The 12,808-nt window shown below is 43.5% G+C and overlaps 1 protein-coding gene across 1 annotated transcript in view; it reads right to left on the bottom strand.

Moving 5' to 3' along the window:
- The window catches only part of fstl4 (follistatin-like 4), a gene marked incomplete at its 3' end in the record, with an annotated part of 332,063 nt that overhangs the window by 300,219 nt on the left and 19,036 nt on the right, over positions 1-12,808 (bottom strand). The window lies entirely within an intron of this gene.

The raw sequence follows: 12,808 nt of genomic DNA, 5'->3' as shown, positions 1-12,808 counted from the left end.
GCTTGAGTAAATGTACATGTTACTTTCCAGCACTGGAATACGCGACACGCAGTGTTGCCATCAAGGGGCCAGTGAGGCGCTCCAACGTTGAAGCTCTGGGCCCTAGTGGTAAGAGGAAGGACTGCAGGCGGACCCGTGCACGGACACGTAGGACCATCACTCCCTACGTCACCCATACGTCACCCCGGACCTCAAATTTGAGGTCCTTGAGGAGGTACTTCCGGCAGTCTTCCGGGTGCTTCAAAACGCCACTGAGCAACTTCATCGAAATTAAATAGCTTGGGGGCGGGGCTAGTGCTCCAGTTCGGTCTCTATCCTTTATATACAGTTGGAGGCCATCGATATTGTCCTTTTCTTTTTGCTGAGGTTTGCGTGATCTGCGCAAAAGGACAGTTAACCCATTTTGGGCGGGAACCCCTTTTGGTGTTTTAAACATTGTTATAATTTAGCTATTGAAAAATAGCAGATCTACAAGCTCATAGCGCGCCACCGAGTGGCGCGCTACGAGCTTGTAGGTCTGCTATTTTTGAAAAATCGTGAAAATATTTATTTCAGAAAACTGGAGGATTTAGAAGGATTTTTAAAAAATTTGAGGTCAGGCCTAAATGGGTCAAATGATAAGGGACAATATCGGTGGCACCCCACTGTACTCTATGGTTGCCATGTGTGCTGGTAACGTCTATCCTTTATATACTCTATGGTTGCCATGTCTGCTGGTAACGTCTAGGATCCTTTATATACTCTATGGTTGCCATGTCTGCTGGTAACGTCTAGGATCCTTTATATACTCTATGGTTGCCATGTCTGCTGGTAACGTCTAGGATTTCTGTGCCTGACGGCTGAATATCTACTGCGTGCCGCGTGCAGTGTCAAAGCAATTTTTCGGGGAAACAAAACTGGGACAATTTAATTAATGCCACCATCTCAAAGTGAAGATCACAGACGGGACTATACAGTATAAGGCTTGTCACGCAAAAGCTGTGAGAGAGACCTTGCGGGGAGACGAGTATATAGTCACTGTTGGGTGGAAACCTTGTATGTCCAAATCCATTACTTTCCAGGAAATGTAAAAAAGAACCCAATGGATCCAATGCAGTTATTATTTGGTCACAAGCTCTTGTTGATACTTCTCATTGGTTCAATATTTATACCCCTCATTGGTTCAATATGTAGTATAGACATTTATAGACAGAATGCACTACACATCAGAAATAGCTTAAAGGCGTAGTGAAACGGAAATGGACATTTTATTTCAGACGGTCTCAAGTTGAAACACCGCTATGAAGTTTCTGAACCAATCAGAGCGTCGCATCACTTCAGGGGATGGGACGGTAGCTAGGGACGGGTAGCTATGCTACGCAGGACAGCGTGTGTATGTTTGTTTACAAATCAGATAGTCGGCCAGCTTTACCAGTTTACTCTTAATGTGGCTTATTTCTACATTTTTTTAGCGTGATTAAGTTGAAACCGAGTAATACACTCTCTGGATGTTATCTAGAATGGGAATAAAAACGGAAGATTTCTGTAATCAGTAGCAGCTGTGCAGCCTGTGCTGGACGGATGCGGAGATATGGGGAATTAAACTGGTGAGCTTCATTTTTATTGGCTTTTATCGATGTGGGCCTCGACACGTCATCACGCAGCACGTTTTCAGGAAGTAATAAAAAATATTTTGTATGGACTTTTGATATAAAAACACACAAAAATGAGAATTTTCCCATTTGTTTGGCATCCATTGTTAGGTATGCCCATATGATGACCACGGATATGGTCTAAAAGTGTGAAAAACGTATTTTTCATTTCACTACACCTTTAATACTGTAGCTGTAGATGTAGATAGGTGATTTTTGCTACTTTTCAGTAACTCTTTTATAAGATGAAGTAGGGCATTCATTTATTGGGGTAAAAAACCTAAAGAGTTGAATTATGGAGATACAAGGTTTCTGCCCGAGAGGAAATGTGGAGGGGAAAGAGCGAGAGACAGAGACAGAGACAGAGAGACAGAGAGACAGAGAGAGAGAGAGAGAGAGAAAGAAAGACAGAGAGAGACACAGAGAGACACAGAGAGAGACAGAGATGCAGTGGCATCGGCAGACAGCCGATCCCAGTGAGGTGCACTGATCATCTTCCAAGACAACGAGCGCAGAGCAGGAGGCAGGAAAGCACACCCGTGAAATGCATTTGCATGTTTTTTCCTGACAGCGGCTCTCGTTTAGCATGCAAACCAGCGACGAATAATTAGTCTCAAGAGGGAAATAAACCACACGCTGCGCACGGAGGGACAAAACACACAAAAGACGTCGATATCAAAGAGATTGCTCTCACAACGAGCATACATCTCATGAAGTTTTGAGACTCTTACGGGTATTTGACGGGGCTCAATGGCGGAGGCATTTCTCTCCTCCATCTCACTTCTCCAGTGCTTTGCTCAGTTTTCTTTTAGACTATAGCTGACGAGCGTTTCAGGGTTTCTATACGCCAAATACGATTGTACATTGTGCGAAGGAGGAAAAAAAGAGACTGAGACTGGCACGTCTGGTGACTTTAAATTCAATGAATGGGTTACATTCATTACGTTACATTACATTAATAAATCAGCAAAAATTCTGTCAAAATAAATAACAGCGTCACAGAACCAATGCGAATACTTTAAGGTGGTCCTTCAAATGGGAGAGTATCAGGATGGTTTCGTAACAGTGGGCATAGTTTTTTCTTCTTACAGCTGGTTGGAAAAGACAATGACCGATGTTTCGATGCTACTGCATCTCCGTCAGAATCATGACTATGCGAGACCACCAAAGGGCTGACCATGTGACTGGCTGCAGTTTAAAGTGTGATGCAAGCCTGGCATCAGGTCACATGTAGTACTGCATCCTGTTGATCACACACACATCTCAATAGATCATTCTGTCAGTAGCTATGTGCTCCTTCAGACGCACACACACTGGAAACCATACAGACACCTGAAAAGCTAACACACACCACCAGTTTCTCTATCTTGACATAAAGCACACACACACACACACACACACACACACACACACACACACACACACACACACACACACACACACACACACACACACACACACACACACACACACACACACACACACACACACACACACACACACACACACACACGAAAAGGTGAAAAGCTAACGCACACCACCAGTTTCCCTCTCTTGAGTCTTGACATAAAGCCTATTGTGTCGACATTAATACCTACAGATTTCCAACCTGTCTGCTGCTGTGGAAGACACAGATTTTAGAGTTGCTTAAACACCAGCTGTACATCACCTTGCAAAGCACTTGGTTTAACATTTTGTGAAAGAAACTAAAATGCTCTCATCGCTGCCTGCGTTCACTCACACCACACACGCCCATCACTGAGCAGGAGGTCTGATTCCAGCTTTGAAGAAACTTTGGGTTGGACAAAGTTAACAATAGTACAACAGTCAATGTTCCATTAATCTAAGCTAGGGCTTAAGGTGAGAAGATTGATGTGTTGGGTCCAACCATTTTCAAATGTTTCCACCTAACTTCAGAAGCTCTGAAGATTCGTTGAAAACGTATAGCAGTTGCCATGTTAACTCCCTATTTCCGGTTTGCCCGTGCAGTCGCGTATATCACCGATTCCCTAATATACTAATACTATTGTCATGCACTAGGGGATGCATGGCAAAACAGGGAGTCCACACAAGAGCACAAACGTTTTGTAATGATATTTATTATAGTCAAGTAATTAAAGAATAGCAAATAATGAAGTGTGGGATGTGAGGATATCAGTTATCAGTAATGTCTGCAGTGTATGGATGTTTGGAGAGTGCTGTGTGCGTGTTGTATTAAAGGGTGCAAAACATAACTTAGACAAAAGGTTGGTTAGGCCAAGCAGCTCTTGCTTGCAGGGAGGACAGAGAGAGAGTGAGCTGCAGCCAGGAGAGCTCCCTATATACTGCCCTAAGCTCCACCCACCTCAGGTGAGCACAATAATGGGCTGACGGCCTGCTCCACTCTGCCATCACAGAGGCTGCCGGCTAGCCTACAGTGAGGCAGAGGGGGCAGGGCCGTCACACCCCCCTCCATAAGAATGAGGTTCCACCACATTATCTAAGGAAAACAAAGCACAAATTAGCAACAAATAAAGAACCAATATTATCACAACTTGACCAAAACTAAACAATTCAAATAGCCACCTTGTCATCTTTTTACTTAATACTGTATGACAATGCCCCTACAGCCCAAAACATACAAATGTAAGGTTTACCAAAATCAAATGTGCAACTGTATGCTACGCCTGAATACCTGCGACTCCACTTTGCCACACCATCCTGCCTACAGCCTCAGCAACCTTGTACACAGGAGCGAATTAAGAGAGCCGAAGACAGGACAGTCTATAATGGAGAAAACAAGCAACATAAACATTAGCAAAACAGTTCAACACAACAACCTAGGGTAACCTTTTATGTTATGTGGTGAGCATTCAAAATGTAAGGCTGCAAAAGCCGTCCATCACATCAACCTCTAAGTCAGTGGATTGTAGTCTGTGCCCAAGGATTCAAAATCATTCAACCACTCTCGCAAGGTGACCTCAGGAGTTTCCCCCTGTTCTGGTGTTGGTTTTGGAAATGAGGACCCAGTCACTCTACCTGTACAGGCTTTAACATCACCCCCCATTTCTACCCTTTCCAACAATTTGAGAGAGCTTTGGCTTTGTCTTGTGACGTTTCTTTTTCCGCTTTCTGATACTGGAGATGTTGGCATGTGAAACAGCACAATATTCAGGTACACTTCCTCGCTGACTTGACCCAGGCCATTTCCTAGCAATCACATTTGGTACCTGATCTGCCCACACTCGCTCCCCACAGAGATCATTGCCCAGAATGATGTCCACGCCTGTAACTGGCAAGTCAGGCCGCACCCCCAGGCGCACTTCACCATTAACCAAATCTGAACTGAGACACATTTTATGCACCGGAACAGGAAATACTTCCATACCCATTCCCCGAATCAACATGGTCTCCCCTGTGTCCGTTCCAGATGAAAATGGCAACACAGATGCACGCACAAACGAGTCCAGTGTACCACAGTCTCGTAGCACCTTCACTGGCACTTTTGTCTCACTTCCTTTGACCGCCAAGAACCCCTCCGAGATGAATGGTAGATAACCATCCATCTGCGGCTGCAAGAGTGAACTCTGCTGAGGCAATGCAACTGGCCTGAGTCTATTGGCCAGTGCAGCAGGTCGAATCTGTGAGCTTGTGAACTCTTCCTTAGACTTAAGGACTGGACACTCATTTTTCCAGTGCCCATTACCCTTACAGTAACGACAAACTCCCACCGAGTTGTCCTGTATGCTTTGTGCCACCCCATGGTCAACTTTGTGTCTATGGACCTCTGGACCAAGTGTTGCATGGTAAAGTGTATCCCTGTACATCTTCTCTGTACCCTGACCACTGAATTTGCCTTTGTGAATTAAGGCATACTCGTCAGCCAGAACTGCTGCCTCGGCTGGAGTTTTTACCTTACTCTCTGTGATGTACGTGGCAACATTACAGGGCACGGTGTTTTTGACTTGTTCCATGACCACAAGGTTAAACAGTTGTTCAAAGCTTTCAACATCTGAAGATGAACACCAGCGTGAAAAGTGTGTAGTCAAATCTCGTACAAACTCCACATGAGACTGTTTGTCCCGTTTTCTCCATGTACGAAAACGCTGCCTGTAAGCCTCTGGCACCAATTCGTAGATTTTAAGCACTGCTGCTTTAACCTTTTCATAACTCCTACAATCAATAGGACTCAAAGCAGCAAATGCCTCCTGTGCTTTGCCTGAGAGAACACACTGCAACAACAAAACACGGTCTTCGTCTGGCCAGTTTCGCGCATCTGCTACTCTCTCGAATAACAGAAAGAATGTGTCTGGATCGCTCTCATTAAACCTGGGAAGTATCCTCAGATTCATACCAATGTCCGAAGATGAACCTTTTGTGCTCACACCATTTGCACTATTGCCAGTGTATAGTGAGTCTGCTGACAATTTACCTTGTTGGATCAAATCAAGCTTTCTGCTTTCCACATCCAATTTGGCCAACTCAGTTTTTTGTTTAAGTTTTTCCAATTCCATCAAATGTTCCTGTTTTAACATCAAGAGTTCTCTTTTCCATTTGAAGTCAACCTCTGACTGAGCCTCATCCTCTTCAACAAGCTGCAAAATGCCCTTGTCTGCCAAACCTCTGACTAGACTGGCCTTCATTGCTGGCTTGAGCTTTTCTGTCACTGTGATATCATAATGTGCAGAAAACAACAATAACTGCTCCTTGGTACACAGATCTAACAACTCCACTGACGGAGACTTAACAAAATCTATGACGGAACTCATATTTGTTTGTGTACAGATTACAACAAAAAAAACAACAACAACCTTAAGTGTTGGGGCTGTGCCTTACAAGGTGCAGTATAACTTCAAACAAAATGGAACAAACCCCCCCCCTAACTTACCTAAAATTCCTAAATTAACTTACCTAACTTAGCCTACGTTCGGCACTCGGGCATGAGGATTTCTCCCCTCCAGCCACCTAGAGTGACCCCCAAGATCCGCCGCTAAACCAAAACTCCACTAAGGGTAAATTAAAGAAAGAAACAAACAACCAATACCCTAATGGTAAAGGCCGCTCAGAGATTTGTTCCAACTAACAAAATGTAACTAACACCTGCAAGTCACATCCCAACACTTACCTCCTGTTGCAAATCTACACGCTGGGGCCAAATGCTCTCTCCATCCGGCTCCGAACCAAAAACAACCAAACAAACTCAAGTGTGAAACTCCCAACCAAGACAAACTCAAACAAATTAAAAAAGAAAAAAATCTGATTTTTTCTCTTTTTTTTTTAACCAAACAAACTAATCAATTAATCAATTATGTACGGACGAGCCCCCATTTGTCATGCACTAGGGGATGCATGGCAAAACAGGGAGTCCACACAAGAGCACAAACGTTTTGTAATGATATTTATTATAGTCAAGTAATTAAAGAATAGCAAATAATGAAGTGTGGGATGTGAGGATATCAGTTATCAGTAATGTCTGCAGTGTATGGATGTTTGGAGAGTGCTGTGTGCGTGTTGTATTAAAGGGTGCAAAACATAACTTAGACAAAAGGTTGGTTAGGCCAAGCAGCTCTTGCTTGCAGGGAGGACAGAGAGAGAGTGAGCTGCAGCCAGGAGAGCTCCCTATATACTGCCCTAAGCTCCACCCACCTCAGGTGAGCACAATAATGGGCTGACGGCCTGCTCCACTCTGCCATCACAGAGGCTGCCGGCTAGCCTACAGTGAGGCAGAGGGGGCAGGGCCGTCACAACTATCTACTTGACATCAAAGCCTATAGCTATCCAGCAGTTTAGCAGAATTGGGAATTATATTCCATTTGGGGAAGACTGGATTACACTGTTCCATCTCTTAAGAGTCGATGAAAGCTTCATATTCTCAATGTTTTACTTGAGAGCTAGCTACAGTTGGAGGCCATCGATATTGTCCTTTTCTTTTTGCTGAGTTTTGCGTGATCTGCGCAAAAGGACAGTTAACCCATTTTGGGCGGGAACCCCTTTTGGTGTTTTAAACATTGTTATAATTTAGCTATTGAAAAATAGCAGATCTACAAGCTCTTGTAGGTCTGCTATTTTTGAAAAATCGTGAAAATATTTATTTCAGAAAACTGGAGGATTTAGAAGGATTTTTAAAAATGTTGAGGTCTAAATGGGTCAAATGATAAGGGACAATATCGGTGGCACCCAACTGTAACTCTCACTATAGTCACACTAGCTTTAAGAAAATACCTCGAAGGCCAAGAACATTGTCTTCTGACTAAAAGCATTGGGTGCGTGCACGACCGCGCGTGTGTGTATGTGCCCTGGCGAACACGTGCATGTAGCTTTCCTTTCCTCTCTAGCGCTATTGGGGAATAACAATAGCGTTATTCCACTTGTCAATCAACTTACCCTGGGGCGGGTAAGGGCTAAAACAAATGAAAACCTCGGGGATTGACAGCATCCATGTAGTGATACCTGTTCAAAGCCGCTCTAAAACAGGAGGGAACAACAACGCTGATACCAGGGTGCTTTGTACGATGAAAGGGGTAATAATGTCAAGACAGACGCTTGTCATCGTTGAACCTGACACAATACGTTGCCGTTTCCTTTCACCGTTTTTCGAGTTCTTCCGCAAAAAACCCAGAAGAAACCCTTTTTCTTTCCCTCTTTATTTTTGAGGGGCGCTACAGCTTTTGTCCCCACAAAAAGTCTGCAACACAAACATTAAATGCCATTGACAATGAAGGGAAAATGTACGTCATCTTGTCCCCACACTCATATTTACCATCGACAATGAAAGGAGAAATTAGGTCAAATGTCCGCCAAATATGACGTAAATTTAATGAATTGCATTTTTAATAATGAATTGTAGCGCTTTTCCAAGTGCTCAAAGCGCTTTACAATGGTTCATTCATTCATTCATACATTGGGGGGTGAAACGGCGAACAGTCGACGCCAGCGTCCTCACTTCCCACATCTATGGTGGCAAGCTCACACCAAGCTCACAGGCAATGTAGGGTTCAATGTCTTGCCCAAGGACACTTCGACATGTAGACAGGAGGAGCCGGGATTCGAACCGCCGACCCAGGGATCATTGGACGACCTGCTCTACCTCCTGAGCCACAGCCGCCCAACAAATTTGTGGCAACAGGCAACAGGCATTCTGATTGGCCAGTATGTGATGATGCATGATGATGTACGATGATAAGAGCGCCCCTCACTTCACACAGGTGGGATTTTTTTATTTATTTCACACAACTTGGGATTTCAGTTCTAGTCGGGTATTAAAAATGCATGGACCTACTACAGAGAGTTGATCCAAAGCCATGCCCCATTATTTCTGGTTCTCTAGTGTTTTTCTTTAACCTTCATACATCATAGTTGTCATTCTGTGTCAGGTTTAATCCAGGTCTGCAGACAGGTTCCGTGCCTTTGCTGTCAGGGCTCCTTGCCTCTCAAACGACCTGCCTGCATTGGGAGCTCAGGCTTGATAAATCGGTCATTTCTTAAAACGTACAGTACTTCTATTAAAAGGCCTTTCCTCTTGATTTAATTAGTATTTTATTTCAGTGGTTCTCAAATAATTCCTTGTCAAGGACTCCGAAATGAATATGTATTTTGAAACAAGACTCCCCAGGGAACCCCCATGTAAGATTTGTGATGATAAAATGTTTCAAAGATATTCAACACGTATTCTCATTTTTGAGTGTTGCAGACATTCTTTGTATGTGTGTCCCTGGCTGGCTCCCTTGCTGGGTCCGTCCGAACATGGAAATAGCGTTTCTGTGTCACTGAAACGTGCAGTCACAGTCACAGTCACAGTCACACACACACACACACACACACACACACACACACACACACACACACACACACACACACACACACACACACACACACACACACACACACACACACACACACACACACACACACACACACACACACACCAAGTACAGTAAAAGTACAGTACGAGTAAAGTACAGTACAAGTACAGCACCACTCAGTTCAGACCGGTCAGATTTTTCAAGATTGTTTAGCAAATAAGCTTGCAATGTGCCACAAAGCTTGAAGATTGTCTACTTTCAAATATCCAGTGTACTGTATATATACATTAGGGTTAAAGTGGTTAAACTGGAACCCCCTCAAGGACCCATGTGGGTCCTGGAACCCCAATTTGAGAACCACTGTTTTATTTTTTACAGTTTGACTTTCTTAATGATTTATTTCTTACTGTCCTTTATTTAGAAAATTCACACTCATTATTACTGATAACAGTATAACTCAGCCGTTTTGTTCTCTATCTTGCATCTACAATTTGCTCACCTATTTGTTTTTGTCTTCCGTTTTATGTTACGCTCTTTGTATTATTAAATGTAAGTGGAAGGTGAAATGTGGCCCCTCGCCTGCTGCAATGCATAATATTCCATCAAAACATTTTGTTTACTAAAGTATTATTGTGATTACATAAAATAGTTGTCTCTACGACATCATCCAAAGCAGTGAATAAATGTACTTAGTTCCTTCCCGCCACTGGCGGTGGTGTGACAAGAGTTGTAAGCAACACGGAAGCAATACAGACACTAAACTCTAGCTGACGAGGGAATTATCGCCCTGAGAACTAGGTTTATCCAGCAAACTAGACTGTAGGTAAGTCTTGTTCAGCTGGACCCTGCACACCAGGTGGAGAATAGCATACTGCCAAGAACCAAAACAGACTTGTACACTCTTTTCAACCAGGCTTCCACAGAACAGTGGTTCCGAAACGTTTTCAATTTCACGTACCCCCAATAACTCTTGAGAGTATACAAATGGAACCAAATCAGTGTTCATTTTGTTGACTAAGACAAGTCGACTAAGGTTTTTGATATTTAGTCAACTAAGACTAGACTAAGACTAAACAATTTCAGACTAAATAGGACTAAGACTAAATGGTGTGTTATTCAAAAGACTAAATCAGTTACAGACCTGTAAGGGTCCATTTGGAACTCCCTCAAGGAACCCTGAGGGTCCTTTGAACCACTGCCCCAGAAGATACTTCATCTGCTATTGTATCTATAGGGCTGTCCCCATAGAGTATATAAAAGGATAGAGACTGATCTGGCGCGAAGGATAGAGACTGATCTGCCCAAAATGCGGAAGTGCAAACGCACTCAACGTTAAAGCCCAGCTGCACAGGGTTTCCTCGTCATACTTCCACGGGTCCGCCTGCAGTCCCTCCTCTTACCGCTAGGGCCCAGTGCTTCAACATTGGAAAGCCTCACTGGCCCCTTGGCTGTCCCCTAAGACAGTGGTTCCCAAAGTGGGGTCCGGGGACCCCCAGGGGTCCTTGAGGGAGTTTGAGGGGGTCCCCAGCTAAATGATAGTTTGGAACCAAATGGACCCTTATGGGTCTGTAACTCTGAGAGTGTCACCTCTCAGAGTTAAATTAAGTTTGATTTTACAATATGTATTGGGTTCCAGAGAGAAATGCCATTAAATAGGGGGCCGTCGCCTAATTCAGGTCAAACTGGGGGCCCTAGAGCCATAAAGATCTTCTCTAATGGGGGTCCTTGGTATGTATATTTTCAAATGGGGGGTCCGCAGGCTGATGAGTATCATTCTGGGGGTCCTTGACATGAAAAGGTTTGGGAACCACTGCCCTAAGAGTCGAAGAATCGATTAATAGAGCTCTGATCTGATCAGTTTGATCTCAGCCGAAGATCGTTGTATTTTAATGCTTTTTTTATGTGCAGCTTTTTTCTCTACATTTAATGGTATTGTCACATATTGTGCAAATTATGAAAATTGCTCAACATATTATGCAAGTTAGCATCCGCCACTTTCTAAATGCTGGGGACCCATACCTAACATTTCTTACATAAAACCTTGGTGTACACAATGGGGCTCTATGGGCTGGCAAGTAGACTACATCCAGAAGTTCAGAACATTTCGCATCGCATGAGCTTGTAGATCGGCAATTTTCACAAATGATTTTGCGTGACACTGTTGTATGGTAAAGTACGCCATTAAATTACGAAGACCACAGAAAACATTAAAAAGCTGAAACATGGAGATACAAGGTTTATGCCCCGACAGTGCTGTTTACAGAGGGAAGTCACTCATCGAACGGTGAGCAGTCAGCCGGAGAGTGATTGCTGCAAAGCTGTATGCTAATCCCGTCACATCTTCTTCATCCCGTCACACAGGCACTTCAAGGGAAAAACTCGCCAGGCGGGAAGGCGGCGGCTTGACGATGTCATACAAAGGAAGCACGAGAAGTTCATTTCACAGAAGAACAAAATAAATCATCATCTGGACGGTAGATGCCAGCGGCGTCACACACAAGAAACATCTTTTCAGATAAAACACCTACCGCAAGAAGACGGAGTATATAAAACACCTACCGCAAGAAGACTGAGTATATAAAACACCTACCGCAAGAAGACTGAGTATATCAAAGAAACAAAGCAATAAGCCTCTCAGGATATAAAAAACCTCTGGAAATTCTTGAGATAAACAAGCTGTGAATGAAAGATGACAGGGCGAAATAAATGCCCTGGCCACTACCGAGATGTGTTGCAATGGTTGAGAAGCCCATCGTCTGGAACACACCTATACTGTGTTCATGATTCAATATGTCTCTACTGTTTACTCTGCGTTCCTCTCAATGGCGCAATTTGTGCTCCGTCATACGGTGGTGTCGCTTAGCTGAGATAAAGAAAGAATGCAAGATAGAAGACCAAAGGACGGCTTGAAGAGAAAAGTGTCCAGATTTGAAAAAACACTGGGTTTTAAAAAAAAAGGTTTTTCTGTCTTTTCTTTTCATATGAAAGCAGAGAATCATAGCAAAAGCATGAGATAGTTATACTGCAGAATATTGTAAGTAGTTTTGGAACTAGAATATAATATAGAGAATATAGAACCCACAAGAGAGAAAACAGCCTTTCTGTGGTTTGCAAGCTCAACCAGGAATAGTCTCAACTCCAAGATACAGCCAAGGAATTCTCAATTCAGGCCAACAATTTAGCATGCCTGGCAATAATGCTAATCTAAATAAAAATAATAATTTGCGACTTGGGCCGCAGAGAATATAAGTAGCCGATGGGACGGCATGCAGAGCAAACCGTGCTTAATCATATCTGACATGGAATTGAGTGAGGAAACGGCAGACAGTCGAATAATTATTCATCCGCCATACATTATTCAACCTGGGTAACTGTCCATTACTTCAGTCAGGGCTG

The sequence above is a fragment of the Electrona antarctica genome (genome assembly GCF_951216825.1).
Source record: "Electrona antarctica genome assembly, chromosome: 8".
NCBI lineage: Eukaryota > Metazoa > Chordata > Actinopteri > Myctophiformes > Myctophidae > Electrona > Electrona antarctica.
This window is presented reverse-complemented; position numbering and strand designations above follow the sequence as displayed.